At 47.9% G+C, this 26,299-nt stretch overlaps 1 protein-coding gene across 2 annotated transcripts in view; it reads right to left on the bottom strand.

Annotated features, from left to right (window-relative positions):
* The window catches only part of gfod1 (glucose-fructose oxidoreductase domain containing 1), a 61,610-nt gene that overhangs the window by 4,141 nt on the left and 31,170 nt on the right, over positions 1-26,299 (bottom strand). Inside the window, exons 1-2 of one of the 2 annotated variants that reach the window (XM_033014449.1) lie at positions 16,435-16,440; positions 14,412-14,413 (exon numbers count right to left, since the gene is read on the bottom strand). The exons of the other annotated variant lie outside the window; for it this stretch is intronic. The gene's annotated coding sequence lies outside the window, so the exon portion shown is untranslated. Of the gene's footprint in view, positions 1-14,411; positions 14,414-16,434; positions 16,441-26,299 lie in introns of those variants that run through there. 2 annotated transcript variants of the gene reach the window in all.

Below are 26,299 nucleotides of genomic sequence, written 5' to 3'. Positions count from 1 at the left end.
CTAATGAGACCACACCTGGAGTATTGTGTGAAGTTTTGGTCCCCTAATTTGAGGAAGGACATTCTTGCTATTGAAGGAGTGCAGCATAAGTTTACAAGGTTAATTCCCAGGATGGCGGGACTGTCCTATGCTGTGAGAATAGAGCAGCTGGGCTTGTATACTCCAGAGTTTAGAAGGATGAGAGGGCATCTCATTGAAACATATAAGATTGTTAAGGGCTTGGACACGTTAGAGGCAAGAAACATGTTCCTGATGTTGGGGGAGTCCAGAACCAGGGGCCACAGTTTAAGAATAAGGTGTAAGCCATTTAGAACGGAGAGGAAACACTTTTTATCCCAGAGAGTGATGAGTCTATGGAATTCTCTGCCTCAGAGGGCGGTGAAGGCTGGTTCTCTGGATACTCTCAAGAGAGAGCTAGATAGCGGAGTCAGGGGATATGGGGAGAAGGCAGGAACGGGGTACTGATTGGGGATGATCAGCCATGAGCACGTTGAATGGCGGTGCTGGCTCGAAGGGCCGAATAGCCTATTCCTGCACCTATTGTCTATTGTCACACTTTGAAACTGCAGTCAAGTATTAAATTAGGTACGGTAACTAGGGGAATACAGTCACTTGGAGATAAACATTGATGTGCCAGCTGGCTAAGAAAACATTTATGTTTCTCTGGCTGCCACAAAGCACAATGTTCGTATTAACTAAACACTGTTCACGGTGATCATTCCTTGGAGCTGCTGTATTGATTTCAACTGCCTTGGGCGGATTGACCCAGTGAATAATGTTATTCACACTTTGCATCACGACAGTATCACCTTTACACCGAGTACTTCCTGGATATCCCGTTAGCAAACTGGAGATGAACTCCCCTTCCCAATCCTACAATGACCTTTCTGTCCTGGGCCTCCTCCATTTTGGTCTAGTTTGGTTTAGAAATACAGCGCGGAAACAGGCCCCTTCGGCCCACCGGGTCCGCGCTGACCAGCGATCCCCGCACACTAACACTACCCTACACACATTAGGGACAGTTTTTACATTTACACCAAGCCAATTAACCTACAAACCTGCACGCCTTTGGAGTTTGGGAGGAAACCGAAGATCTGGGAGAAAACCCACCCAGGTCACGGGGAGAACGTGCAAACTCCGTACAGACAGCACCCGTGGTCGGGATCGAAGCCGGGTTTCCGGTGCTGCATTCGCTGTAAGGCAGCAACTCTTTCTTTCAACGTCAGCAAGACAAAGGAGATAGTGTTCGACTTCAGGAAGTGAAGCGGGACACACACCACAGTCTGCATTGACGGCGTGGAAGTAGAGATGGTTGAATGCTTCAGATTCCTAGGAGTCAATATCACCAACACCTGCTGCACCACCCATATTGAAGCAACGACCAAGAAATCACACCAATGCCTCTATTTCCTAAGAAGGCTCAGGAAGTTCAGCATGTCCCCTACAACTCTCACCAACTTCTACAGATGTGCCGTAGAAAGCATTATATCGGGATGCATCACAGCACGGTTTGGGAACAGCTCCATCCAAGACCGCAAGAAATTGCAGCGAATTGTGGACGCAGCCCAGACCATCGCACAAACCAACCTCCCTTCCATTGACTCCATCTACACCTCACGCTGCCTCGGCAAGGCCAGCAGCATAATCAACCCTTGGCCACTCCCTCTTCTCCCTCCTCCCAACTCGATAGTGTCAACTTTACACCAAGGCCTGCTGAACCTCCTGATTGCTAACCATTTTAACTCCCCTTCCCACACTGGTCTTTGTGTCCTGGGCCTCCTCCATTGCCAGAGTGAGGCCAGGCCACACAAACTGGAGGAGCAGCACCTCATATTCCACTTGGGTAGTTTACAGCCCGGCTTTGACGGACACAAAGTGCTGGATTAACGCAGCGGGTCAGGCAGCACCTCTGGGTAAACGGGATGGGTAATGTTTCGAGTCAGGATCCTTCTTCAGACTGAAAATGGGGGGTTGGGGGGGAGTGGAGGTGAGAAAGACGTAGATAGAGTGGATGTGGAAAAGATGTTTCCACTGGTGGGAGAGTCTAGGACCAGAGGTCATAGCCTCAGAAATAAAGGGCGCTCTTAGGCCGAATTTTAGAACGGAGGTGAGGAGGAACTTCTTTAGTCAGAGGGTAGTTGATCTGTGGAACTTATTGCCACAGAGGGCTGTGGAGGCCAAGTCAGTGGATATTTTTAAGGCAGGGATAGACAAATTCTTGATTAGAAGGAGTGTCAAGGGTTATGGGGAGAAGGCAGGAGAATGGGATTAGGAGGCAGAGATCAGGCATGATTCAATGGCGGAGTAGACTTGTTAGTAGAGAAAGCAAACTCAATGCTAGCAGTTAGAAACATAGAAACATAGAAAATAGGTGCAGGAGTAGGCCATTCGGCCCTTCGAGCCTGCACAGCCATTCAATATGATCATGGCTGATCATCCAACTCAGTATCCTGTACCTGCCTTCTCTCCATACCACCTGATCCCTTTAGCCACAAGGGCCACATCTAACTCCCTCTTAAATATAGCCAATGAACTGGCCTCAACTACGTTCTGTGGCAGAGAATTCCAGAGATTCACCACTCTCTGTGTGAAAAATGTTTTTCTCATCTCGGTCCTAAATGACTTCCCCCTTATCCTTAAACTGTGACCCCGGTTATTTCATGAGGCCTTCTATACAAAAAGAGGGATGTAATGCTGAGGCTCTCTATAAGGCCACATTTGGAGGATGGTGAGCCATTTTGGCCACCATATCTGAGAAAGTATGTGCTGGCTCTGGAGAGGGTCCGGAGGAGGTTTACGGGAATGATCCCAGGAATGAGTAGGTTGACATATGATGAGCGTTTGACGGCGCTGGGCCTGTACTCGCTGGAGTTTAGAAGGTTGAGGGGTTACCTCATTGAAACATACAGAATAGTGAAAGGCTTGGATATATATACAGTGGATGAGGAGAAGATGTTTCCACTCGTGGGAGAGTCTAGGACCAGAGGTCACAGCCTCAGAATTAAAGGATATTCTTTTAGGAAGAAGATGAAGAAAAATTTATTTAGTCAGAGGGTGGTGAATCTGTGGAATTCTTTGCTACAGAAGACTGAGGCCAAGTCAGTGGACATTTTTAAGTCAGAGATGGATAGATTCTTGATTAGTGCGGGTGTCAGAGGTTATGGGGAGAAGGCAGGAGAATGGGGTGAGGATGGAGCGATAGATCAGCCATGATTGAATGGCGGAGTAGACTTGATGGGCCGAATGGTCTAATTCTACTCTTACAACTTGTGAACGTGAGAAAAGAGCAGGACAAATCAGGGCCTGTGTCTCCCCCCCCTCCCCCTCCCCCCCCCCGACCCTTCAACCTCCAGAATGAAGAAGGGTCCCGACCCGAAATGACACCCATCCATGTTCTCCAGAGATGCTGCCTGACCCGCTGAGTTACTCCAGCACTCTGTGAAACGTCACCTATCCATGTTCTCCACAGATGCTGCCTGACCCACTGAGTTACTCCAGCACTCTGTGAAACGCCACCTATCCATGTTCTCCACAGATGCTGCCTGAATTTGGAACTTGCAATGCAGATCAGGGCAGTTAAATGTAAAGGTGTTTACTGGATACCAAAATATTGCATTAAGAAGAAGACCTGCTCAGATGTGTAAACTAAACCTGCCAGGGACTTACGCAAGCTGCAGGTCTATTTTTGAGCATTTCATTTTTAGTTTGATTTAGTTTAGAGATACGGTGGGGAAACAGGCCCTTCGGCCCACCGAGTCCGCACCGACAAGCAATCCTCGTACACTAGCACTATCCTACACATACTGGGGACAATTTACAATTGTTACAGAAACCAATTAGCCTACAAAACTGTACGTCTTTGGAGTGTGGGAAGAAACCAGAGCACCTGGGGAGAACGTACAAACTCCGCACAGACAGCACCCGTAGTCAGGATCATACACGGGTCTCGGGCGCTGTGAGGCCGTAACTCTACCCTAAGTTGAGTTTAGTTTATTGTCAAGTGTACCGAGGTAGAGCTAAAAGCTTTTGTTGCTTGCTAACTAGTCAGCGGAAAGACTATACATGATTACAATTGAGTTGTCCACAGTGTACAGATACATGATAAAGAGAATTACGTTTAGTGCAAGATAAACTCCATAGAGATAGTCCAAGGGTCTTCAACGAGGTAGATAGTAGCTCAGGACTGAATTATAAAGTTATTTTTATAAAAGGCCACAAGCAGCATAATCAAGGACGAGTCTCGCCTTGGCTAAAGATAGACACAGAAAGCTGGAGTAACTCAGCGGGACAGGCAGCATCTCTGGAGAGAAGGAATGGGTGACATTTCGGGTCGAGACCATTCTTCAGACAGCCAAACTTATTCACACTAAAATCTATCCGGTACCTGTCCATTTATTTTTTTAGTTGCTTATTTTCATGTGGAAATTAGCAAAATGCAGTTGGTATTTTTGTGAAAACATTTTTTACACTAAAATCAATAATACCCCCTGCAAACAGAGAAAGATAAAGATGAAAAAATACATTGCGTATGTAGGTGGTAGGAAACTGGAGCACCCAGAGGATATAACTTGTGCAGTTACAGAATGGAATAGATCGGGTAAATGTCTTTTACCCAGACTGGGGGAATCGAATGCATGAGGATATAGGTTTAGGGTGAGAGGGCCAAGATTTAATAATACCTGAGTCACAGATGCAATAGTGGCGTCGAGTTATACAGTGTGGAAACAGGCCCTTTGGCCCAACTTGCCCACACCAATCAACATGTCTCATCTCCACCTGCCTGCGTTCGGCCCATAAGAGGAGGTTATGTGGGACTAGGGTAGCTGGGACATTGTTGGCCGGTGTGGACGAGTTGGGCCAAAGGGCCTGTTTCCACACTGTATCATTCTATGACTCTAGGACTATTATGTGGTTGTGAGGATAAGGCAGAAGAATGGGGTTAAGAGGAAGAGATAGATCAGCCGTGATTGAATGGCGGAAAAGACTTGACGGGCCGAATGGCCTAATTAGGCAATAGGTGCAGGAGTAGGCCATTCGGCCCTTCAAGCCAGCACTGCCATTCAATGTGATCATCCACAATCGGTACCCTGTTCCTACCTTCTCCACATATCCCCTGACTCCGCTATCTTTAAAAGCCCTCTCTTGAAAGTATCCAGAGAACCAGCCTCCACTGCCCTCTAAGGCAGAGAATCCCACACTCACAACTCTCTGTGTGAAAAAGTGTTTCATCATCTCTGTTCTAAATGGCTTACCCCTTATTCTTAAACAGTGGCCCCTGGTTCTAGACTCCCCCAACATCGGGAACATGTTTCCTGCCTCTAGCGTGTCCAAACCCTTAATAATCTTATATGTATCAATAAGATTCCCTCTCATCCTAAATTCCACAGTACACAAACCCAGCCACTCCATTCACTCAGCAAATGACAGTCCCGCTTTTCTGGGAATTAACCTTGTCGACCTACGCTGCACTCCCTCAATAGCAAGAAAGTCCTTCCTCAAATTTGTAGACCAAAATTGCACATTCTACTCCTATCACGTATGAACCTTATGACATACAGGTTTGTAGGTTAATTGGCTTCAGTCTGAAGAAGGGTCTCGACCCAAAACATCACCCATTCCTTCTCTCCAGAGATGCTGCCTGTCCTGCTGAGTTACTCCAGCATTTTGTGTCTACCGATTTAAACCAGCAACTGCAGTTCCTTCCCACACATGACATCTGTAAATTATATATTGTCCCTAGTGTGTAGGATAGTGCTAGTGTGCGGGGTAATAGCTGGTCGGTGCGGGTCGGTGGGCTGAAGGGCCTGTTTCTGCGCTGTGTGACTCTATGTAAGAGCAGAAAAATAGGATGAAGCCAAACTGGCCTGTAGGGGGCAGGGGATGACTACTCACAAACCCATGTGTATAATAATGAAGATAAAACGTTGCTATCCCTGCACTCCTTTTCCCCACTCACACTCCCCCTCTCCCTCTCCCCCTCTCACTCTCCCCCTCTCCCTCGCCCCTCTCCCTATCCCCCACCCCCCATCCCTCTTCCCTCTCTCCCACTCCCTCTCTACCTATCACATTCCCCCTGCCTCTACCCTTCCCTCTCCCTCTCCTCCTCTCCCTCCCCATCACCCCCACTCCCTCTCTCTCTCCCCTACTCCCTCTCCCTCTCGCTCCCCCTCCCTCCCCCTCTCCCTCCTCCTCCAGTTCACCAGTTTAAGAAGCACTGATCTGGAACGCCGTAGGTTAAGATGAAACCTGATAAAGGAGATAGTGTTCGACTTCAGGACACACGCCCCAGTTTGCATTGACGGCGCCGAAGTAGAGATAGTTGATAACTTCAAATTCCTAGGAGTCAATATCACCAACAACTTCTCCTGGACCACCCATATTGAAGCGACGACCAAGAAATCACACCAACGCCTCTACTTCCTTAGGTTTAGGAGGTTCGGCACGTCCCCGACAACTCTCACCAACTTCTAAAGATGCGCTGTAGAAAGCATTTTATCGGGATGCAGCACAGCTTTGGTTTTGCAACAGCTCCATCCAAGACCGCAAGAAAATGCAGCGAATTGTGGACGCAGCCCAGACCATCTCACAATCTCTCCCTTCCGTTGACTATCTACACCTCACGCTGCCTCGGCAAGGCCAGCAGCATAATCAAGGACCAGTCGCACCCCTGGCCAGTCTCCTCCCCTTTCCCAACTGTTATCAGGCAACTGAACCGCAGCCAAAGATCAGTCCTGTGCTACTATCTACCTCATTGGTGACCCTCGGACTATCTTTGATCGGACTTTGCTGGCTTTACCTTGCTCTGAACGTTATTCCTTTATCCTGTGTCAGTACACTGTGAATGGCTCGATTGCAATCATGTATTGTCTTTCCGCTGACTGGTTAGCGCGCAACAAAAGCTTTTCACCTCGGTACAAGTGACAATAAACTAAACTGAAATTAAGACACTAGTTCTGTGTTATCCCACACACTCCACACCAGGGGCAATTTACAGAGGACAATTAGCCTACAAAACCAGCACGTCTGTGGGGTAAGGGAGGATACGGGAGCACCCAGAGAAAATCCACACTGGTGGAAAATTGTGCTGGAAAGGGTGCAGAAAGGATAGAATAGACAATAGGTGCAGGAGTAGGCCATTTGGCCCTTAGAGCCAGCACCGCCATTCAATGTGATCATGGCTGATCATCCCCAATCAGTACCCCGTTCCTGCCTTCTCCCCATATCCCCAGACTCCGCTATCTTTAAGAGCCCTATCTATCTCTCTCTTGAAAGCATCCAGAGATCCCGCCTCCACCACCCTCCACAGACTCACAACTCTCTGTGAAAAAGTGTTTCCTCGTCTCCGTTCTAAATGGCTTACTCCTTATTCTTAAACTGTGGCCCCTGGTTCTGGACTCCCCCAACATGGGGAACATGCCTCCTGCCTCTAGCGTGTCCAAACCCTTTTGGACACGCTTGAAGCACAACGATGTTGCCAGGACTCAAGGGCCTGAACTATAGGGAGAGGTTGAGCAGGCTGGGACTCTATTCTTTGGAGCGCAGGGGCAGGAAGATGAGGGGTGAATTTACAGAGGTGTACAAAATCATGGGATGATCGGGTAGATGCACAGAAGAAATCGAGAACCCGAGGACATACGTTTAACCTGAGGGGGGAAATATTGGATAGGAACCTGAGCAATAACTTTTTTGCTCAAAGGGTGGTGGGTGTATGGAACGAGCTGCTGGAGGAGGTAGTTGAGGCAGGGACGATCGCAGCTTTTAAGAAACATTTAGACAGGTACATGGATTGGACAGGTTTGGAGGGATTTGGGTCAAACACAGGCAGGTGGGACATGTTGTAGATGGGACATGTTGGTCAGTGTGGGCAAGTTGGGCCGAAGGGCCTATTTTCATGCTGTATCACTCTATGGTGGGCCGAAAGGCCTCTTCCTATGCTGCACTCTGCTATGTTCTAACTGGGTGGATTATTCATTCCGTTTCACCGGTAACGTTTCATATACTTTCTCGTTTATTGTCACGTGTACCGAGGTACAGTGGAAAGCTTTTTTGTTGTTGCTATCCAGTCAGCGGAAAGACAATATATGATTACGATCAAGCAGTCATACACGGTGTATAGATACATGATGAAGGGAATAGTTAGATTAAAGAGTCTGAGGGCCTTTAATGAGGTCGATGGTAGCTCAGGACCGCTCTCTAGCTGAGATGAGGAAAAATAAATTCACCCTGAGAGTTGTGAATCTGTGGAATTCTCTGCCACAGAAGGCAGTGGACGTTTTCAAGAGAGAGTTAGATGTAGCTCTAACGGAATCAAGGGATCAAAAATGGTCTCGACCCAATCCGTCACCTATTCCTTCGCTCCATAGATGCTGCCTCTCCCGTTGAGTTTCTCCAGCATTTTTGTCCACCTTCGATTTTTCCAGCATCTGCATTTCTTTTGTAAACATATTGATTTTGGATGATCAGCTATGATAACATTGAATGCTGGTGCTGGCTCAAAGGGCCTAGTACTAGGCCTACTCCTGCACCCATTTTCTATGTTGATAAGATGGTTCACTAACGGCATTGTCATAGAGTCACACAACATGGAAAAAGGCCCTTCGGCCCAATTTGCCCACGCCGAACAACATGTCCATCGGTACTAGTCCCACCTGCCCATGTTTGGCCCATAACCCTCTAAACTTGTCCAAAAGTATTTTAAATGTTGTTATAGTCCCTGCCTCAACTACCTCCTCTGGCAGCTCGGTGTATTTGCTAGTTGTTGACAGGGTAAATGTTGTTACTCTTAGACCGTAATAATAGCAATTATGGTGACTGGAAACCAGTGTGTTAAAGTATATAATTTTACAGTTCCTGTCAGAATATGGCTTCTGCAAATGATGCACGGAGGCAGGATTCAGTGAATCATCCCACGAACAAAAACACTTTGTATTTGATCATTGCGTAGGAATGATTCGTAGTCGGGATCGAACCTGGGTTTTTGGTGCTGTAAACGTTGTAAGGCAGCAACTCTACCGCTGCGCCACCGTGCCGCCCCCCAAAGTCGACCAGAACCAGGGGCCACAGTTTAAGAATAAGGAGTAAGCCATTTAGAATGGAGACAAGGAAACACTTTTTCCTCACAGAGAGTGGTGAGTTTGTGGAATTCTCTGCCTCAGAGGGCGGTGGAGGCTGGTTCTCTGGATGCTTTCAAGAGAGAGATTGATACGGCTCTTAAAGATAGAGAGGAGTCAAGGGATGGGGGGGGGAAGGCAGGAACGGAGTACGGAGTGTGGATGATCAGCCATGATCACATTGAATGGCGGTGCTGGCTCGAAGGGCTGAATGGCCTACTCCTGCAGCTATTGTCCATTGTCTATTGTCTAAGACAGTGGTTCTCAAATGGGGGTACACGTACCCCTGGGGGTACGTGAAGGCACTCCAGGGGGTACGTGAGATATATGTAGGCCTATATTTTTGCGCTGGTTAGGGGGTACTTGGCTGAAAAAATATTTCACAGGGGGTACATCACTGAAAAAAGGTTGAGAACCACTGGTCTAAGACGTTGGTGAGGCAGCATTTGGAGTCCAGTGTTCACTTTTGGTCACCCTGCCAAAGGAAGCTGGAAAGAGTGACGAGAAGATTGACTGTTACGAGGATGTTGCCAGGGCTTTAGGGTCTAAGCTACAGGGAGAAGAGGTTGACCAGGCTGGGACGTTATTCCTTGGGGCGCAGGAGGATGAGGGGTGATCTTATAGAGGTGTATAAAAATGATGAGGGGAATATATCGGGTGGACACACAGTCTTTTACCCAGGGTTGGGGAATAGAGAATCAGAGGACATAGGTTTAAGGTGACGGGGAAAAAAATATTTGGTTTTGTTCAGATACAGTGCCAAAACAGACCCTATGACCCACCGAGTCCACGCCAACCAATAATCACCCCGTACACTAACACTATCCTACACACTAGGGGCAATTTACAATTTTACCAAAGCCAATTAACCTACAAGCCTGCATGTCTTTGGAGTGTGGGTTGAAACCGGAGCACCCGGAGAAAACCCACACGGGTCACGGGGAGAACGTACAAACTCCGTACAGACAGCACCCGTAGTCAGGATGGAACCCGGTTCTCTGGCGCTGTGAGGCAGTAACTCTACCACTGTGCCACCGTGCCCCCCGCCCTTAATAGATACATGTGGGGCACTGTTTCACTCAGAGAATGCCAGAGGAGGTAGTTGAGGCTGGGACCACAACAACATTTAAATCACACTTGCCAAACAGAACATTTAAAAGAAAACTGTAACTTAAAACTGTAAAATAATAAGTTCATGCATCGGACAGGTTTAGAGGGATACGGGCCAAACGCGGGCAGGTGGGACTAGTATAGACGTGTTGGTCGGCGTGCGGAAGTTTATGTTCATAAGTGATAGGAGCAGAATTAGGCCATTCGGCCCATCAAGTCTACTCTGCCATTCAATCATGGCTGATCTATCTCTCCCTCCTAACCCCATTCTCCTGCCTTCTCCCCATAACCCCTGACACCCGTGCTAATCAAGAATCTATCTATCTCTGCCTTAAAAATATCCACTGACGTGGCCTCCACGGCCTTCAGTGGCAAAGAATTCCACAGATTCACCACCCTGTGACTGAAGAAGGTGTCAGAGCAAGTCGGGCCGTGAGTCCACGCTGCGTGATTCTGTGAGGAATACGAGGATGATTATTTTGCATGTTGCAACGTCCTGACCCTGTTAGGCAATGGAATTTGGTTAGACGGCTGGCGGTGCACGATGCAAATGTATATTTGAGGTTCCCCGCCCAAAGGCTCTTGGCTCGGCGTAACCGGGGAAGGAGACGCTGGAGACGGGCGACGCGAGGGGCAAGGGCCGGTGGGAGGGTGAACCGGCGTAATGCCTCCAGTGCTATCAAGGTCGGCTGCAGGAGGTTGCCCCCTTGGACACAACGATGGCCGGGCCAGGAGAGGAGAGGGAGGAGGGTTCGCGGGAACTGCTCCCGTACATCGAGCCCACGGGCCGACCGGACTTTGAATAGACAATAGACAATAGGTGCAGGTGTAGGCCATTCGGCCCTTCGAGCCAGCACCACCATTCAATGTGATCATGGCCGATCATCCCCAATCAGTACCCCGTTCCTGCCTTCTCCCCTTATCTCCTGACTCCGCTATCTTTAAGAGCCCTATCTAGCTCTCTCTTGAAAGTATCCAGAGAACCGGCCTCCACCGCCCTCTGAGGCAGAGAATTCCACACTCACCACTCTGTGAGAAAAAGTGTTTCCTCATTTCCGTGTTAAATGGCTTACCCCTTATTCTTAAACTGTGGCCCCTGGTTCTGGACTCCCCCAACAACGGGAACATGTTCCCTGCCTCTAGCGTGTCCAAACGCTTAACAATCTTATATGTTTCAATAAGATACCCTCTCATCCTTCTAAACTCCAGAGTGTACAAGCCCAGCTGCTCCATTCTCTCAGCATATGACAGTCCCGCCATCCCGGGAACTAACCTTGTAAACCTACGCTGCACTCCCTCAATAGCAAGAATGTCCTTCCTCAAATTAGGGGACCAAAACTGCACACAATACTCCAGGTGTGGTCTCACTAGGGCCCTGTACAACTGCATGGCGCCAAAACATGGCAAAATGAATTTCACTGTGCAGTTACATCTGTGACCAATAAAGCACTATTGACTAAACACAATGTACATTAAGACAGCATTTGCAAAATTAACCTTTACAGATGGTTCTCCTTTAAATATCTTTCTTCGTGAGGACGTTGCCAGGACTCGATGGTCTGAGCTATAGGGAGAGGTTGAGTAGGCTGGGACTCTATTCCTAGGAGCACAGGAGGATGCGGGGTGATCTGATACAGGTTATTAGATCACGAGGGGACTAGATAGAATTGATGCAAAGAGTCTTTAACCTAGATAAGGGGAATCAAGAACCAGGGGACATGTTTAAGGTGAGGGGGTGGGGGGGGGAGGGGGGAAGATTTAATAGGAACCTGAGTGGTAACTTTTTCACACAAAGGATGGTGGGTGTATGGAATGAGCTGCCAGAGGAGGTAGTTGAGGCTGGGACTATTACAACATTTAAAGGACATTTGGACAGCTACATGGGATAGGGCAGGTTTAGAGGGATATGGGCCATACGGGGCAGCTTAGTCGGGATCTGGCGCTGTAATGCGCTCCACTGCTGCTCCACCGTGGCACCCTAACTATGCTCTGGTACCTTGTTCCGTAAACCCACGGTAGACACAAAATGCTGGAGTAACTCAGCAGGTGAGGCAGCATCTCAGGAGAGAAAGAATGGGCGACGTTTCGGGTCGAGACCCTTCTCCATATCCCCACAATGGGCCAAACACAGGCAGGTGGGACTGGTGGTGTGGGCAGTTGTTCAGCGTGGGCATGTTGGACCGAAAGGCCTGGTTCCGCGCTGTATGACTCTATGAATCTCCCCCCTACGTAGCATCCATTTTATGAAAGAACCACCAACTAGTTTCACTGACTAATAATCTCCGGCTAGTTCCACTGTCCTCCTGCTTAAATATTACTGATTGTACGCCTCGTTGTCACCTTCTCCTCAGCTAACAATGATCCATCCTACATTTTCTTTGATCAACGTCCCCTTTTGCATTTGATCTGTCGTTTTCACACCTTACCCTTCCATGTCTCTGAATCATCAGCCATTATTTCTCTGCAGAGGTGCTGCCTGTCCCGCTGAGTTGCTCCAGCATTTTGTGACTTTGACGGCCCCGGGCCTGTACTCACTGGAGTTTAGAAGAATGAGGGGGGACCTCATTGAAACGTACCGAATAGTGAAAGGCCTGGATAGAGTGGATGTGGAGAGGATGTTTCCACTAGTGGGAGAGTGTAGAACTAGAGGTCGTAGCCTCAGAATTAAAGGACGTTCCTTTTGGAAGGAGATGGGGAGGAATTTCTTCAGTCAGAGGGTGGCGAATCTGTGGAATTAATTGCCACAGAAGGCTGTGGAGGCCAAGTCAGTGGATATTTTTACTGCAGAGATTAACATATTCTTTTGATTAGTACGGGTGTCAGGGGTTATGGGGAGAAGGCAGGTGAATGGGGTTAGGAGGGAGAGATAGATCAGCCATGATTGAATGGCGGAGTAGACTTGATAGGCCGAATGGCCTAATTCTGCTCCTATCCCTTATGACCTTATGACTGTATAAGGAACAAGATGGCTGCTGAGTGGCCTTAAAAGATCCTTTGCTCCTTTAGAAGAAGTCATCTCCCCAAGGTCTTGCCAGTATTTATTCCTCAACCAACTTCACCACAAACAGCCTGTGCATTTATTACTAATTTGCATCTCCAGGGACTGTAGTGTGCACAAATTAATTGCCCTAATATTTACATAGCAACTGTAACTACATCTCACATTGAAAGATACAAAGTACCTCACGCTACCTCGGCAAGGCCAGCAACATAATCAAGGACCAGTCTCACCCTGGCCGCTCCCTCTTCTCCCCTCTCCCATCGGGTAAGAGGTACAGAAGTGTGAAAACGCACACCACCCAGATCCCAGCTGTTATCAGGCAACTGAACCATCGTACCACCAACTGGAGAGCGTTCCTGATCTACTATCTACCTCATTGGAGACGCTCAGTCTATCTTTGATCGGACTTTATCTTGCACTAAATGTTATTCACGTTATTCCCTTTATCATGAGGCCGCATTTAGAGTATTGTGTTCAGTTTTGGGCACCATGTTATGGGAAAGATGTTGTCAAGCTGGAAAAGGGTGCAGAGAAGATTTATAGGGATGGTGTCAGGATGCAGGCCTGAGCTATAGGGAGAGGTTGCGCAGGCTGGGTCTGCGCAACCTTGGAGGGCAGGAGGATGAGGAGTGATCTTATAGAGGTGTACAAAATCATGAGAGAAATAGCTGCTGGAGGAGGTAGTTTAAAAAAAAATTAGTTTAAAGATACAGCACGGAAACAGGCCCTTCGCTCCACCGGGTCCATGCCGAACAGCGATCCCTGAACATTATCACTATCCTACACCCGCTAGGGACAATTTTTATATTTACCAAGCCAATTAACCTAAAAACCTGGAATGTGGGAGGAAAACATAGAAACATAGAAAATAGATTCAGGAGTAGGCCATTCGGCCCTTCGAGCCTGCACCACCATTCAATATGATCATGGCTGATCATCCAACTCAGTATCCTGTACCTGCCTTCTCTTCATACCCCCTGATACCTTTAGCCACAAGGGCCACATCTAACTCCCTCTTAAATATAGTCAATGAACTGGCCTCAACTACCTTCTGTAGTGGAAACCGAACATCTCGGAGAAAACTCACGCAGGTCACGGGGAGAACGTACAAACTCCGTGCAGACAGCACAAGCAGTCGGGATCGAACCCGGGACTCCACCGCTGCATTCGCTGTAAGGCAGCAACTCTACCGCTGGGCCACCATTGAGGCAGGGACTATCGCAACGTTCAGGAAACATTTCGACAGGTACATGCATAGGACAGGCTTAGAGGGATATGGGCCAAACGCCAGCAGGTGGGACTCTTGTAGCTGGGACATGTTGGTCGGTGTGGGCAAGTTGGGCTGAATGGATGTGGAGGAACGAACTGCAGATGCTGGTTTAAGCCGAGGATGGACAAAAAAAGCTGGAGTATCATCTGACGAAGGGTCTCGACTCGAAACGTCACCTATTCCTTTTCTCCAGAGATGCTGCCTGACCCGCTGAGTTACTCCAGCATTTTGTGTCTATCTTGGGCCTAAAGGGGCTGGCTCCATGCAAGACCCTATAATTATCTGACTGGTGACCCTGTCTACTGCCTCTGACAACTGACAGACAGACAGAATGATCGTATTTCCTCAGTCAGTTTCCGTAAAGCAGTCCTATTATGGGTAGCATGTGCTGGCTCTGGAGAGAATCCAGAGGAGGTTTACAAGAATGATCCCAGGATGAGTAGGTTAACCTATGATGAGCGTTTGTCGGCACTGGGCCTGTAATCACTGGAGTTTAAAAAGAATGGCGGGGGGGGAGGGGGTTGCAAACCTACAGAATAGTGAAATGCCTGGATAGAGTGGATGTGGAGAGGATGTTTCCACTAGTGGGAGAATCTAGGAGCGGAGGTCATAGCGAGGTCATAGCCTAAAAATTAAAGGACGTGCTTTTAGGAAGGAGATGAGGAGAAGTATCTTTAGTCAGAGGGTGGTGAATCTGTGGAATTCTTTGAATGGCGGAGTAGACTTGACTTGCACATATGACGTATGAACATATGATGGTGTCATACAACATGGAAACAGGCCCTTCGGCCCTACTAGCCCATGCCGACCAAGATGCCCCATCTGCACTAGTCCCACCTGGGTAGGGTTGCCAACGTTCTCACTCCCAAATAAGGGACAAAAGGTCAAATATACGGGACAAATTCCTGATGGCAATTCGTTGACCGACTCGGCCGTGGCTGGGTGAATGATGAGTTGGCCCCGGGTGCTAGACTGCACACCAAGCCCAGCCGGTGGGGCCAGCTGAGGTGTTTTGGCCCGGGCGCCGGACTTAGCGGGCGACGTCGCGCGGCCCGGGCCAAAACTCCTCAGCTGGCCCGCCGGCTGGGCTTGGTGTTCTGCTGCACGCAAAGTCCGGCGCCCCATCCAACTCATGAACCGATGATCGACCATGAGAAGAAGGGGTGGTGGTGGTGTCGGCGGTAAGCGAAGGTCCGAAGGTCGGACAGCTGGCCGGGCTGCCGACCGACCGACGTGGCCACGGGCGAGGCGCTGCTGCTGCTGCTGCTGCTGCTGCTGCTGCTGCACTCCATGGGCTGCACTACGTCGGGTACGGGCGAGGCGGGGCTGGACGCGGCGCTCAACCTGACAGTCCCCTCGACCCGAGTATTAGCAGTCAAATATGGGACAAGGGCGGTCCCATACGGGACAAACCAATTTAGCTAATACGGGAGAGTTGGCAACCCTACACCTGCTGTATTTGGCCCACAGCCCTCTAAACCCGTCCTATGCATGTATTTGTCTAAATTATTTTTAAATGTTGTTATAGTCCCTGCCTCAACTACCTCCTCCGGCAGCTCGTTCCGTACACCCACCATCCTTTCCCACGCTGAATCTCGCAACTCAACCAATAAACTCAACCAATAAAGCCTCGGAAGGAACTGCAGATGCTGGTTTAAACCAAGGATAGGCACAACATGCGGGACAGGCAGCATCTCTGGAGAGAAGGAATGGGTGACGTTTCGGGGTGAGACCCTTCTTCAGACTGGTCAGCGGAAATGAAAGAATTAAACTAAAGAATATCTGAGTCAGGAACAAATTGGGTCAACGGGACTAGGCAGGATTTCCTGTAGAATATGAATTGCAAAGTGTGATCTGGTTACTGGATTAGCTGCTGGTCATCTAGCTGTTGTGGGCTATATTATCTCACTTGATGCTTCTCATTGTTGCAGCCAGTGACGCACTGTGTTTTGACAAGAGCTCAGCTTGTGGCTTGTTGAATGTATAGTGACAAGTTGTGTAGCCCTGAGGGGTAACGCCTTCATAACGCGAACAATGTGGTCATAAGGTCGCAAGTGATAGGAGTAGAATTCGGCCATTCGGCCCATCAGGGCTTCTCTGCAATTCAATCACGGCTGATCTATCCCTCCCTCCTCACCCCATTCTCCTGCCTTCTCCCCATAACCCCTGACACCCGTACTAATCTGCACTAGTCATACTGATTGTGGATGATCAGCCATGATCACATTGAATGGCGGTGCTGGCTTGAAGGGCCGAATGGCCCACTCCTGCACCTATTGTCTATTGTCTAATCAAGAATCTATCTATCTCTGCCTTAAAAATACCCATTGACTTGGCCTCCACAGCCGCCCGTGTCAAAGAATTCCACAGATTCACCACCCTCTGACTAAACAAATTCCTCCTAATCTCCTTCCTAAAGGAATGTCATAGAGTCAGTTTCAGTTTAGTTTATTGTCACGTGTACCGAGACACAGTGAGAATCTTTTTGTTGCGTGCTAACCAGTCAGCGGAAAGACAATACATGATTACAATCGAGCCATTCGCAGTGTACAGATACATGATAAGTGAATAACGTTTAGTGCAAGGTAAAGCCAGTAAAGTCCAATCAAGGATAGTCCAAGGTAGACAAGGATAGACAAGATTCTTAAACAAGGATAGTCCAAGGATCACCAATGAGTTAGATAGTAGTTCAGTACTGCTCTCCGGTTGTGGTGGGATGACTCAAGAGTCATAGAGTGTTAAAACAGGCCGTTCGGCCCAACTTGCCCACACCGGCCAACATGTCCCATCTACATTAGTCCCACCTGCCTGCGCTTGGCCAATATCCCTCTAAACCTGCCCTATCCATGTACCTGTCCAAATGTTTCTTAAATGTTTAGGGTAGTCCCTGCCTCAACTACTTCCTCGGGCAGCTCGTTCCATACACCCACCACCCTTGCGATGAAAATGTTTCCCCTCGTTTTCCTATTAAATCTTTCCCCCCTCACCTTAAACCTACGTCCTCCAGATCTCGATTCCCCTCCTGGGCAAGGGATTCTGGGTGCCTAACTGATCTCGGTACAGACTCAGTGGGCCGAAGGGCCTGTTTCCACGCTGTACCTTTACAAAAGGAAACTAAACTACACTAATGAATTTGATTACGTCCTTTTATTCTGAGGCTGTGGCCTCTGTTGCTCGACTCTCTCACTAGTGGAAACATTCTCTCCATATAACTTAGGGTTGGCACGGTGGCGCAGCGGTAGAGTTGCTTCCTTACAGTGAATGCAGCGTCGGAGACCCGGGTTCGATCCCGACTACGTCTGTACGGAGTTTGTACGTTCTCCCTTTGACCTGCGTGGTGTTTCTCCGAGATCTCCAGTTTCCTCCCACACTCCAAAGACGTACAGGTTTGTAATTTAATTGGCTTGGTAAATGTAAAAATTGTCCCTAGCGGGTGTAGGATAGTGTTAATAAACAATAGACAATAGGTGCAGGAGGTGGCCATTCGGCCCTTTGAGCCAGCACCGTCATTCAATGTGATCATGGCTGATCATCCCCAATCAGTACCCCGTTCCTGCCTTCTCCCCATATCCCTTGACTCCGCTATCTTTAAGAGCCCTATCTAGCTCTCTTGAAAGTATCCAGAGAACCGGCCTCCACCGCCCTCTGAGGCAGAGAATTCCACAGACTCACAACTCTCTATGTGACAAATGTGCGGGGATCGTTGGTCGGTGTGGACCCGGTGGGCCGAAGGGCCTGTTTCCGCCCTATATCTCTACACTAAACTAACCTCTACTTGACACCATTCGTTGGGAATCCTGTCAGAAATGAACGTGAGCAAAATTCTCCCTTGCGTAAGTTAATAACACCCTTGCTATCACAAGAGGTATGGACTTACAAATGTTCTGGTGAAACTGGTTTTATGAGCACAGGCAGCAGATGGTGAATGTTTTTGGTGACCAAGATCCATTACATCCTGTGGTTAAAAGTTGACAAAAGCGAAATACAGCGAGAGGGAGAATGGAGATATGGGGTCGGGTAAGGTGTGAAAATGACAGATCAAAGCAGACGATGGTCAAGGAAATGTAGAAAGGATCATTGTGAGCTGAGGGGAACGTGACAACGAGGTGTACAATAGACAATAGACAATAGGTGCAGGAGTAGGCCATTCGGCCCTTTGAGCCAGCATCGCCATTCAATGTGATTTGAGGCTGGGACTCTGCTCCTTGGAGCGCAGGAGGGTGAGGGGTGATCTTATGTTAGGGGTGATGTCAGGGGTGATGTTTATGTTAAATTTTTATTGTGTTTTTGTGTGTGCTCTTTATCATTGTATCGCTGCTGACATATAATAATAACAATAATGGATGGGATTTATATAGCGCCTTTCTAATACTCAAGGCGCTTTACATCGTATTATTCATTCACTCCTCAGTCACACTCGGTGGTGGTACGCTACTTCTGTAGCCACAGCTGCCCTGGGGCAGACTGACGGAAGCGTGGCTGCCAATCTGCGCCTACGGCCCCTCCGACCACCACCAGTCACTCACACACATTCACACACAGGCAAAGGTGGGTGAAGTGTCTTGCCCAAGGACACAACGACAGTATGCACTCCAAGCGGGATTCGAACCGGCTACCTTCCGGTTGCCAGCCGAACACATAACACTTAGCCCATTGTGCCTTCTGTCATCCCTGACATATCCATTTCACTTGCACTTTTTGTGCAATGTGACAAATAAACCGTATTGTATTGTATTGTATTGTATTGTATTGTATTATAGAGGTGTATGAGAGGAATAGATCGGGTGGCTGCACGGATTCTCTTGGCCAAAGTAGGGGAATCGAGGACCTGAGGAGTTAGGTTTAAGGGGAAAAAAATTTAATAGAACAATAGACAATAAGTGCAGGAGTAGGCCATTTGGCCCTTCGAGCCAGCTCCGTCATTCAATGTGATCATGGCTGATCGTCCCCAATCAGTACCCCGTTCCTGCCTTTTCCCCATATCCCCTGACTCCGCTATCTTTAAGAGCCCTATCTAGCTCTTTCTTGAAAGTATCCAGAGAACCTGCCTCCACCGCCCTCTGAGGCAGAGAATTCCACAGACTCACAACTCTCTATGTGACAAATGTGCGGGGATCGTTGGTCGGTGTGGACCCGGTGGGCCGAAGGGCCTGTTTCCGCCCTATATCTCTACACTAAACTAACCTCTACTTGACACCATTCGTTGGGAATCCTGTCAGAAATGAACGTGAGCAAAATTATCCCTTGCGTAAGTTAATAACACCCTTGCTATCACAAGAGGTATGGACTTACAAATGTTCTGGTGAAACTGGTTTTATGAGCACAGGCAGCAGATGGTGAATGTTTTTGGTGGCCAAGATCCATTACATCCTGTGGTTAAAAGTTGACAAAAGCGAAATACAGCGAGAGGGAGAATGGAGATATTGGGTCGGGTAAGGTGTGAAAATGACAGATCAAAGCAGACGATGGTCAAGGAAATGTAGAAAGGATCATTGTGAGCTGAGGGGAACGTGACAACGAGGTGTACAATAGACAATAGACAATAGGTGCAGGAGTAGGCCATTCGGCCCTTCGAGCCAGCACCGCCATTCAATGTGATTTGAGGCTGGGACTCTGCTCCTTGGAGCGCAGGAGGGTGAGGGGTGATCTTATGTTAGGGGTGATGTCAGGGGTGTTGTTTATGTGAAATTTTTATTGTGTTTTTGTGTGTGCTCTTTATCATTGTATCGCTGCTGACATATCCATTTCACTTGCACTTTTTGTGCAATGTGACAAATAAACCGTATTGTATTGTATTGTATTGTATTGTATTGTATTGTATTGTATTGTATTGTATTGTATTATATTGTATTATAGAGGTGTATGAGAGGAATAGATCAGGTGGCTGCACGGAGTCTCTTGGCCAAAGTAGGGGAATCGATGACCTGAGGAGTTAGGTTTAAGGGGAAAAAAATTTAATAGAACAATAGACAATAAGTGCAGGAGTAGGCCATTTGGCCCTTCGAGCCAGCACCGTCATTCAATGTGATCATGGCTGATCGTCCCCAATCAGTACCCCGTTCCTGCCTTCTCCTCATATCCCGACTCCACTATCTTTAAGGTCCCTATCTAGCTCTCTCTTGAAAGCATCCGCAAAACCTGCCTCCACCACCCTCTGAGGCAGAGAATTCCACAGATTCACAACTCTCTGTGTGAAAAAGTGTTTCTTTCATCTCCGTTCTAAATGGCTTACCCCTTATTCTTAAACTGTGGCCCCTGGTTCTGGACTCCCCCAACATCATGAACATGTTTACAATCAGTAAAATCTAATCAGGAGAACTAGTCGGAGAACCAGGATGGGGGAGAGACGGAGAGAGAGGGAAAGCAAGGCTTAGAGAAGTCAATATACATCCCCAAGACACAAGATGCTGGAGTAACTCAGGCAGTATCTCTGGATAGAAGGAATGGGTGACGTTTTGGGTCGAGACCCTTCCTCAGAGTTGACTGCCTGTCCCTCTGTGTTGCTCCAGCATTTTGTGTCCATCTTCGGTTGAAGCCAGCATCTGCAGTTCTATCCTACAGTGACACCTCCGCCATCAATATTCATACCATACCGCTGGGGTGGAAGCTGCCGAGGTACTGTTCCTCCAGTTTCCATGTGGCTTCACTCTGACAATGGAGGAGGCCCAGGAGAGAATGGCCAGTTTGGGAATGGGAGGGGGACTTAAAGTGTTTGGCAACCGGGAGATCCAGCAGGCCTTGGCGGATCCAGCAGGCCTTGCCTGGTCTACCCTTTACACTTCACTTTAGCCTTTAGAGAGACAGCGCGGAAACAGGCCCTTCGGCCCACCGGGTCTGCACCGACCAGCGATCACCCCATACTCCAGCACGATCCTACACACTAGGGACAATTTTCAGTTTATACCAAAGTCAATTAAACCACAAACCTGTACATCTTTGGAGCGCGGGAGGAAACCGGAGCACCCGGAGAACGTACAAACCCCGTACAGACTGCGCCCAAAGTTAGGATGGAACCTGGGTCTCTGGCACTGTGAGGCAGCAACTCTACCGCTGCGCCGCCGTGACGCCCAGATAACTGTGGTAGTCAGTGGATTTATAGTAGATGTCAAGCGATGGTTACATGTGAAGGAGACAGAGAGATCAAGAAAGGGGAGAGAGGAGTCAGAGATGATCCAAGTGAATATGACGGCAGGGTGGAAGTCAATGGAAGTTAACAGATGCAGGATGCGGCCCTGATGCAGTTGTCGATGTAGCTTCAGTTTAGTTTTGTTTATTGTCACGTGTACAGTGTTGCGTGCTAATCAGTCAGTGGAAAGACTACACATGATTACAATCAAGCCGTCCACTGTGTACAGATACATGACATATGGAATAATGTGAATAGCGTTTAGTGCAAGATAAAGTCTGATCAAAGATAGTCCGAGGGTCACCAATGAGGTAGATAGTGGTTCAACCATGATCACAGTGAATGGCTGTGTTGGCTTGAAGGGCCAAATGGCCTACTCCTGCACCTATTGTCTATTGTCTATTCAGGACTGCTCTCTGGTTGTGGTAGGATGATTCAGTTGCTTGATAACAGCTGGGAAGAAACTGTCCCTGAATCTGGAGGTGTGCGTTTTCACACTTCTGTACCTCTTGCCTGATGCGAGAGGGGAGAAGAGGGAGTGGCCGGGGTGCAACTCATCCATTATTGATTATGCTGCTGGCCTTGCCGAGGCAGCGTGAGGTGTAAATGGAGTACTGAGGCGCTGTTCCTTCAAATTGCGCTGGGCCTCACTCTGACAGTGGAGGAGCCCCAGGACAGAAAGGTCACTGTGGGAATGGGAAGGGGGGGGGGGGGAGGGGGGGGGGAGAGGGGGGGGGTTGTTAAAAGTGTTTGGCAACCAGGAGATCACGTAGGCCAAGGGGGACTGAGCGGAGGTGTTCAGCGAATCGATCGGCCAGCCTGCGCTTGGTCTCGCCATTAGATAGGAGCCCACACCGAGAACAATGGACACAGTGGATGAGGTTGGAGGAGGTGCAAGTGAAAAGGTGGATACAGGGTTTGAAGAAGGGTTCCGAACCTTAATGTTCATGTTCATAAGTCATAGGAGCCATTCGGCCCCACCAATAAATACTGGCAAGACCTGGGGGAGATGACTTCTTCTAATGGGGCCAAAGGATCTTTTAAGGCCACTCAGCGGCCATCTTGTTCTGTATATAGTCATATGGTCATAAGGGATAGGAGAAGAATTAGGCCATTTGGCCCCATCAAGTCTACTCCGCCATTCAATCATGGCTGATCTATCTCTCCCCCTCAACCCCATTCTCCTGCCTTCTCCCCGTAGCCCCTGGCACCCGTACTGATCAAGAATCTATCTCAGCCGTAGAAATATCCATTGGCTTGGCCTCCACAGCCGTCTGTGCCATTCTGCAGACAATAAGGGGAGTGGGAAAGAAATATCGACAATGTTCGGGTCCACGTCACCGATGTCTCAACATGCCAGGTTATCTATTAGCGTTTTAGTGTCGTATTAACTATTTGATGGATAAAGCCAGCGAAGGATGTTGTGGTTTGAGTTGCGAATATTGACTTCCTCATCCTGAGTCGATAGTTTTCACTAAATAACTGACAAACGGTAACTCTGAATGATATTGAAAAAATATTTCCTGTTGAAAAGAGAACCGGGTACCTTTCCTTGATCATCATAACTTTTTTTAGCTTAGTTTAGCTAGACAGCACGGATACAGGCCCTTCAGCCCAGGAGTCCGCACCGACCAGGAGGATGAGACGGTTTAGAAGGATGAGGGGCGATCTTATAGAAACATATAAAATTATAAAAGGACTGGACAAGCTAGATGCAGGAAAAATGTTCCCAATGTTGGGCGAGTCCAGAACCAGGGGCCACAGTCTTAGAATAAAGGGGAGGCCATTTAAGACTGAGGTGAGAAAAAACTTTTTCACCCAGAGAGTTGTGAATTTGTTGAATTCCCTGCCACAGAGAGAGTTAGCTAGAGCTCTAGGGGCTAATGGAATCAAGGGATATGGGGAGAAGGCAGGCACGGGTTATTGATTGGGGACGATCAGCCATGATCGCAATGAATGGCAGTGCTGGCTCGAAGGGTCGAATGGCCTCCTCCTGCACCTATTATCTATGTTTCTTTTTTTTTTTAATAATATTTTTATTAGAAGCAAACATGTGATGGTAAAATATAGTTACATATTATAGTAAAAACTTTTCATGTACATCAATCATACATTATTAAAATTTTCAATTGTGGATTGATTCTGCTTCTAGTTTTTTTTATATAGATAGAATGAGAGAGAAAAAAAAATTCTATGTTTCTATATGTCTATGACCAGCGACCCCCGCACACTAGCATGCGCAAGAGACAATTTTACATTTACACCAAGCCCATTAACCTACGTCTTTGGAGTGTGGGAGGAAACCGAAGTTGGCTTGGTATAAATGTAAATTGTCCCTGGTGTGTGTAGGATAGTGTTAATGGTCGTCGCAGACTCGGTGGGCCGAAGGGCCTGTTTCAACGCTGTATCTCTAAACTAAAGTAAATTAAAACTAGGCCATGGAGGCCAAGTCAATGGATATTTCTAAGGCAGAGATTGATAGATTCTTGAATAGTGCGGGTGTCAGGGGTTATGAGGAGAGGCAGGAGAATGGGGTTAGGAGGAAGAGATAGATCAGCCATGATTGAATGGCGGAGTACACTTGACGGGCCGAATGGCCTAATTCTGCATCTCTAAACTAAACTGGACTAAAGAAAGGAAATGTAGATTAAAGTCAGTAAATCTTGGCCCCTCTTTACCAGGGACACTATATACTTCAGTTCAATACAGTTTAATCTAAATTCTTTACATTATTTAGTCTCTAAATGCAGTAGATCATCGACGATGCTTTCAAATGTTGAGTGCCTATTGATTGCCAGTTGCAAATGTACTTTATATGCAGGCGTGTGGAGACTGGTGGTCACTGGAGTTTAGAAGGATGAGAGGGGATCTTATAGAAACGTATAAAATTCTTAAGGGATTGGACAGGTTAGATGCAGGAGAAATGTTCCCGATTTTAGGGGAGTCCAGAACCAGGGGTCACAGTTTAAGAATAAGGGGAAGATCATTTAGCACTGAGATGAGGAAAACCCTTTTCACCCAGAGAGTTGTGAATCTGTGGAATTCTCTGCCACAGAAGGCAGTGGAGGCCGATTCACTGGATGTTTTCAAGTGAGAGTTAGATTTAGCTCTTAGGGCTAACGGAATCAAGGGATGTGGGGAGAAGGCAGGAACGGGGTTGTGGATGATCAGCCAAGATCATATTGAATGGCCCCATAGCAGAAGCGTCCACGTCGCGGGGCTGGAAACTGGAAGTATCCCGAGCTAATTCTGCTACCACCGTCATCTATAGCAACAAGTGACGGCTCCCACTGATTGTCGCTGGAAGCTTGCATCCTTTTCAGGACGCGCGACGACAGCGATGTCAACATTTGAAACATGGACGATGGACATGGAAGAAGGAGACCATATTGAATGGCGGTGCTGGCTCGAAGGCCCACTCTGCACCTATTTTTCTGTGTTTCTGTGTTAGAAGCCGGAAGAGGCCCCTGCACTCAGTCACAGAGAGTGCACACAGACAGCTTTGAAGCTCAGGATTGAGTCAGGGTCCCTGGAACTGAGAAGCAGACACACTATTTACCCCACCATTTTAAAATCGCCTCCGGTCAGTCCCACGCCCATGATTGCTGTTTGTGCAACTCGCTGTGCAATCATTTTCTGGGCCATTTCAAAGCACTAAATTGGCTGGAGGGCGTTTTTGGGATATCCTTAGATCATGAAAAGCACAATCTAATCACAATTTACGTTGCCTTCTTTAGAAACATAGAAACATAGAAAATAGGTGCAGGAGTAGGCCATTCGGCCCTTCGAGCCTGCACTGCCATTCAATATGATCATGGCTGATCATCCAACTCAGTATCCTGTACCTGCCTTCTCTCCATACCCCCTGATCCCTTTAGCCACAAGGGCCACATCTAACTCCCTCTTAAATATAGCCAATGAACTGGCCTCAACTACCTTCTGTGGCAGAGAATTCCAGAGACTCACCACTCTCTGTGTGAAAAATGTTTTCCTCATCTCGGTCCTAAAAGATTTCCCCCTTATCCTTAAACTGTGACCCCTTGTTCTGGACTTCCCCAACATCGGGAACAATTTTCCTGCATCTAGCCTGTCCAACCCCTTAAGAATTTTGTACGTTTCTATAAAGTTTCTATTTAGTTGTGTTACAACTTTCAGTGAGGGTTAAAGTCGGCCATTTTTCTACCCATTTCAGTAGCTGATCTATATCTACACACACACACACAACAGGGACACATTACAAAAATGTATTTTTGGACATTGTGGAAACAAGGAACTGCAGGTCCTGGTTCTTACTATTCACTATCATGTTTAAATTTAGGTGTCATTTAGATTTTTTTTTTCATACGTGACTGGAGCAGAATTAGGCCATTCGGCCCATCAAGTCTACTCCGCCATTCTTCTTCTTGCGTATGGCGTGCACAGTCTAAAGTTGTAAGACAACTTGTTCCATTTGATCTTCTGTTTGTGCACGTCGGCTTGATTGCATTAGTTGAAACAGGGTGGACCATGTGAAGGTTGCAATCTCCCACCCGTTCAATCATGGCTGATTTATCACTCCCTCCTAACCCCTTTCTCCTGCCTTCTCCCCATAACAATAGACAATAGACAATAGGTGCAGGAGTAGGCCATTCGGCCCTTCGAGCCAGCACCGCCATTCAATGTGATCATGGCTGATCATCCCC

This window comes from Amblyraja radiata, chromosome 2 (assembly GCF_010909765.2).
Source record: "Amblyraja radiata isolate CabotCenter1 chromosome 2, sAmbRad1.1.pri, whole genome shotgun sequence".
NCBI lineage: Eukaryota > Metazoa > Chordata > Chondrichthyes > Rajiformes > Rajidae > Amblyraja > Amblyraja radiata.
Note: the sequence above shows the minus strand (reverse complement) of the source record. Positions and strands in the feature narration are given on the sequence as shown.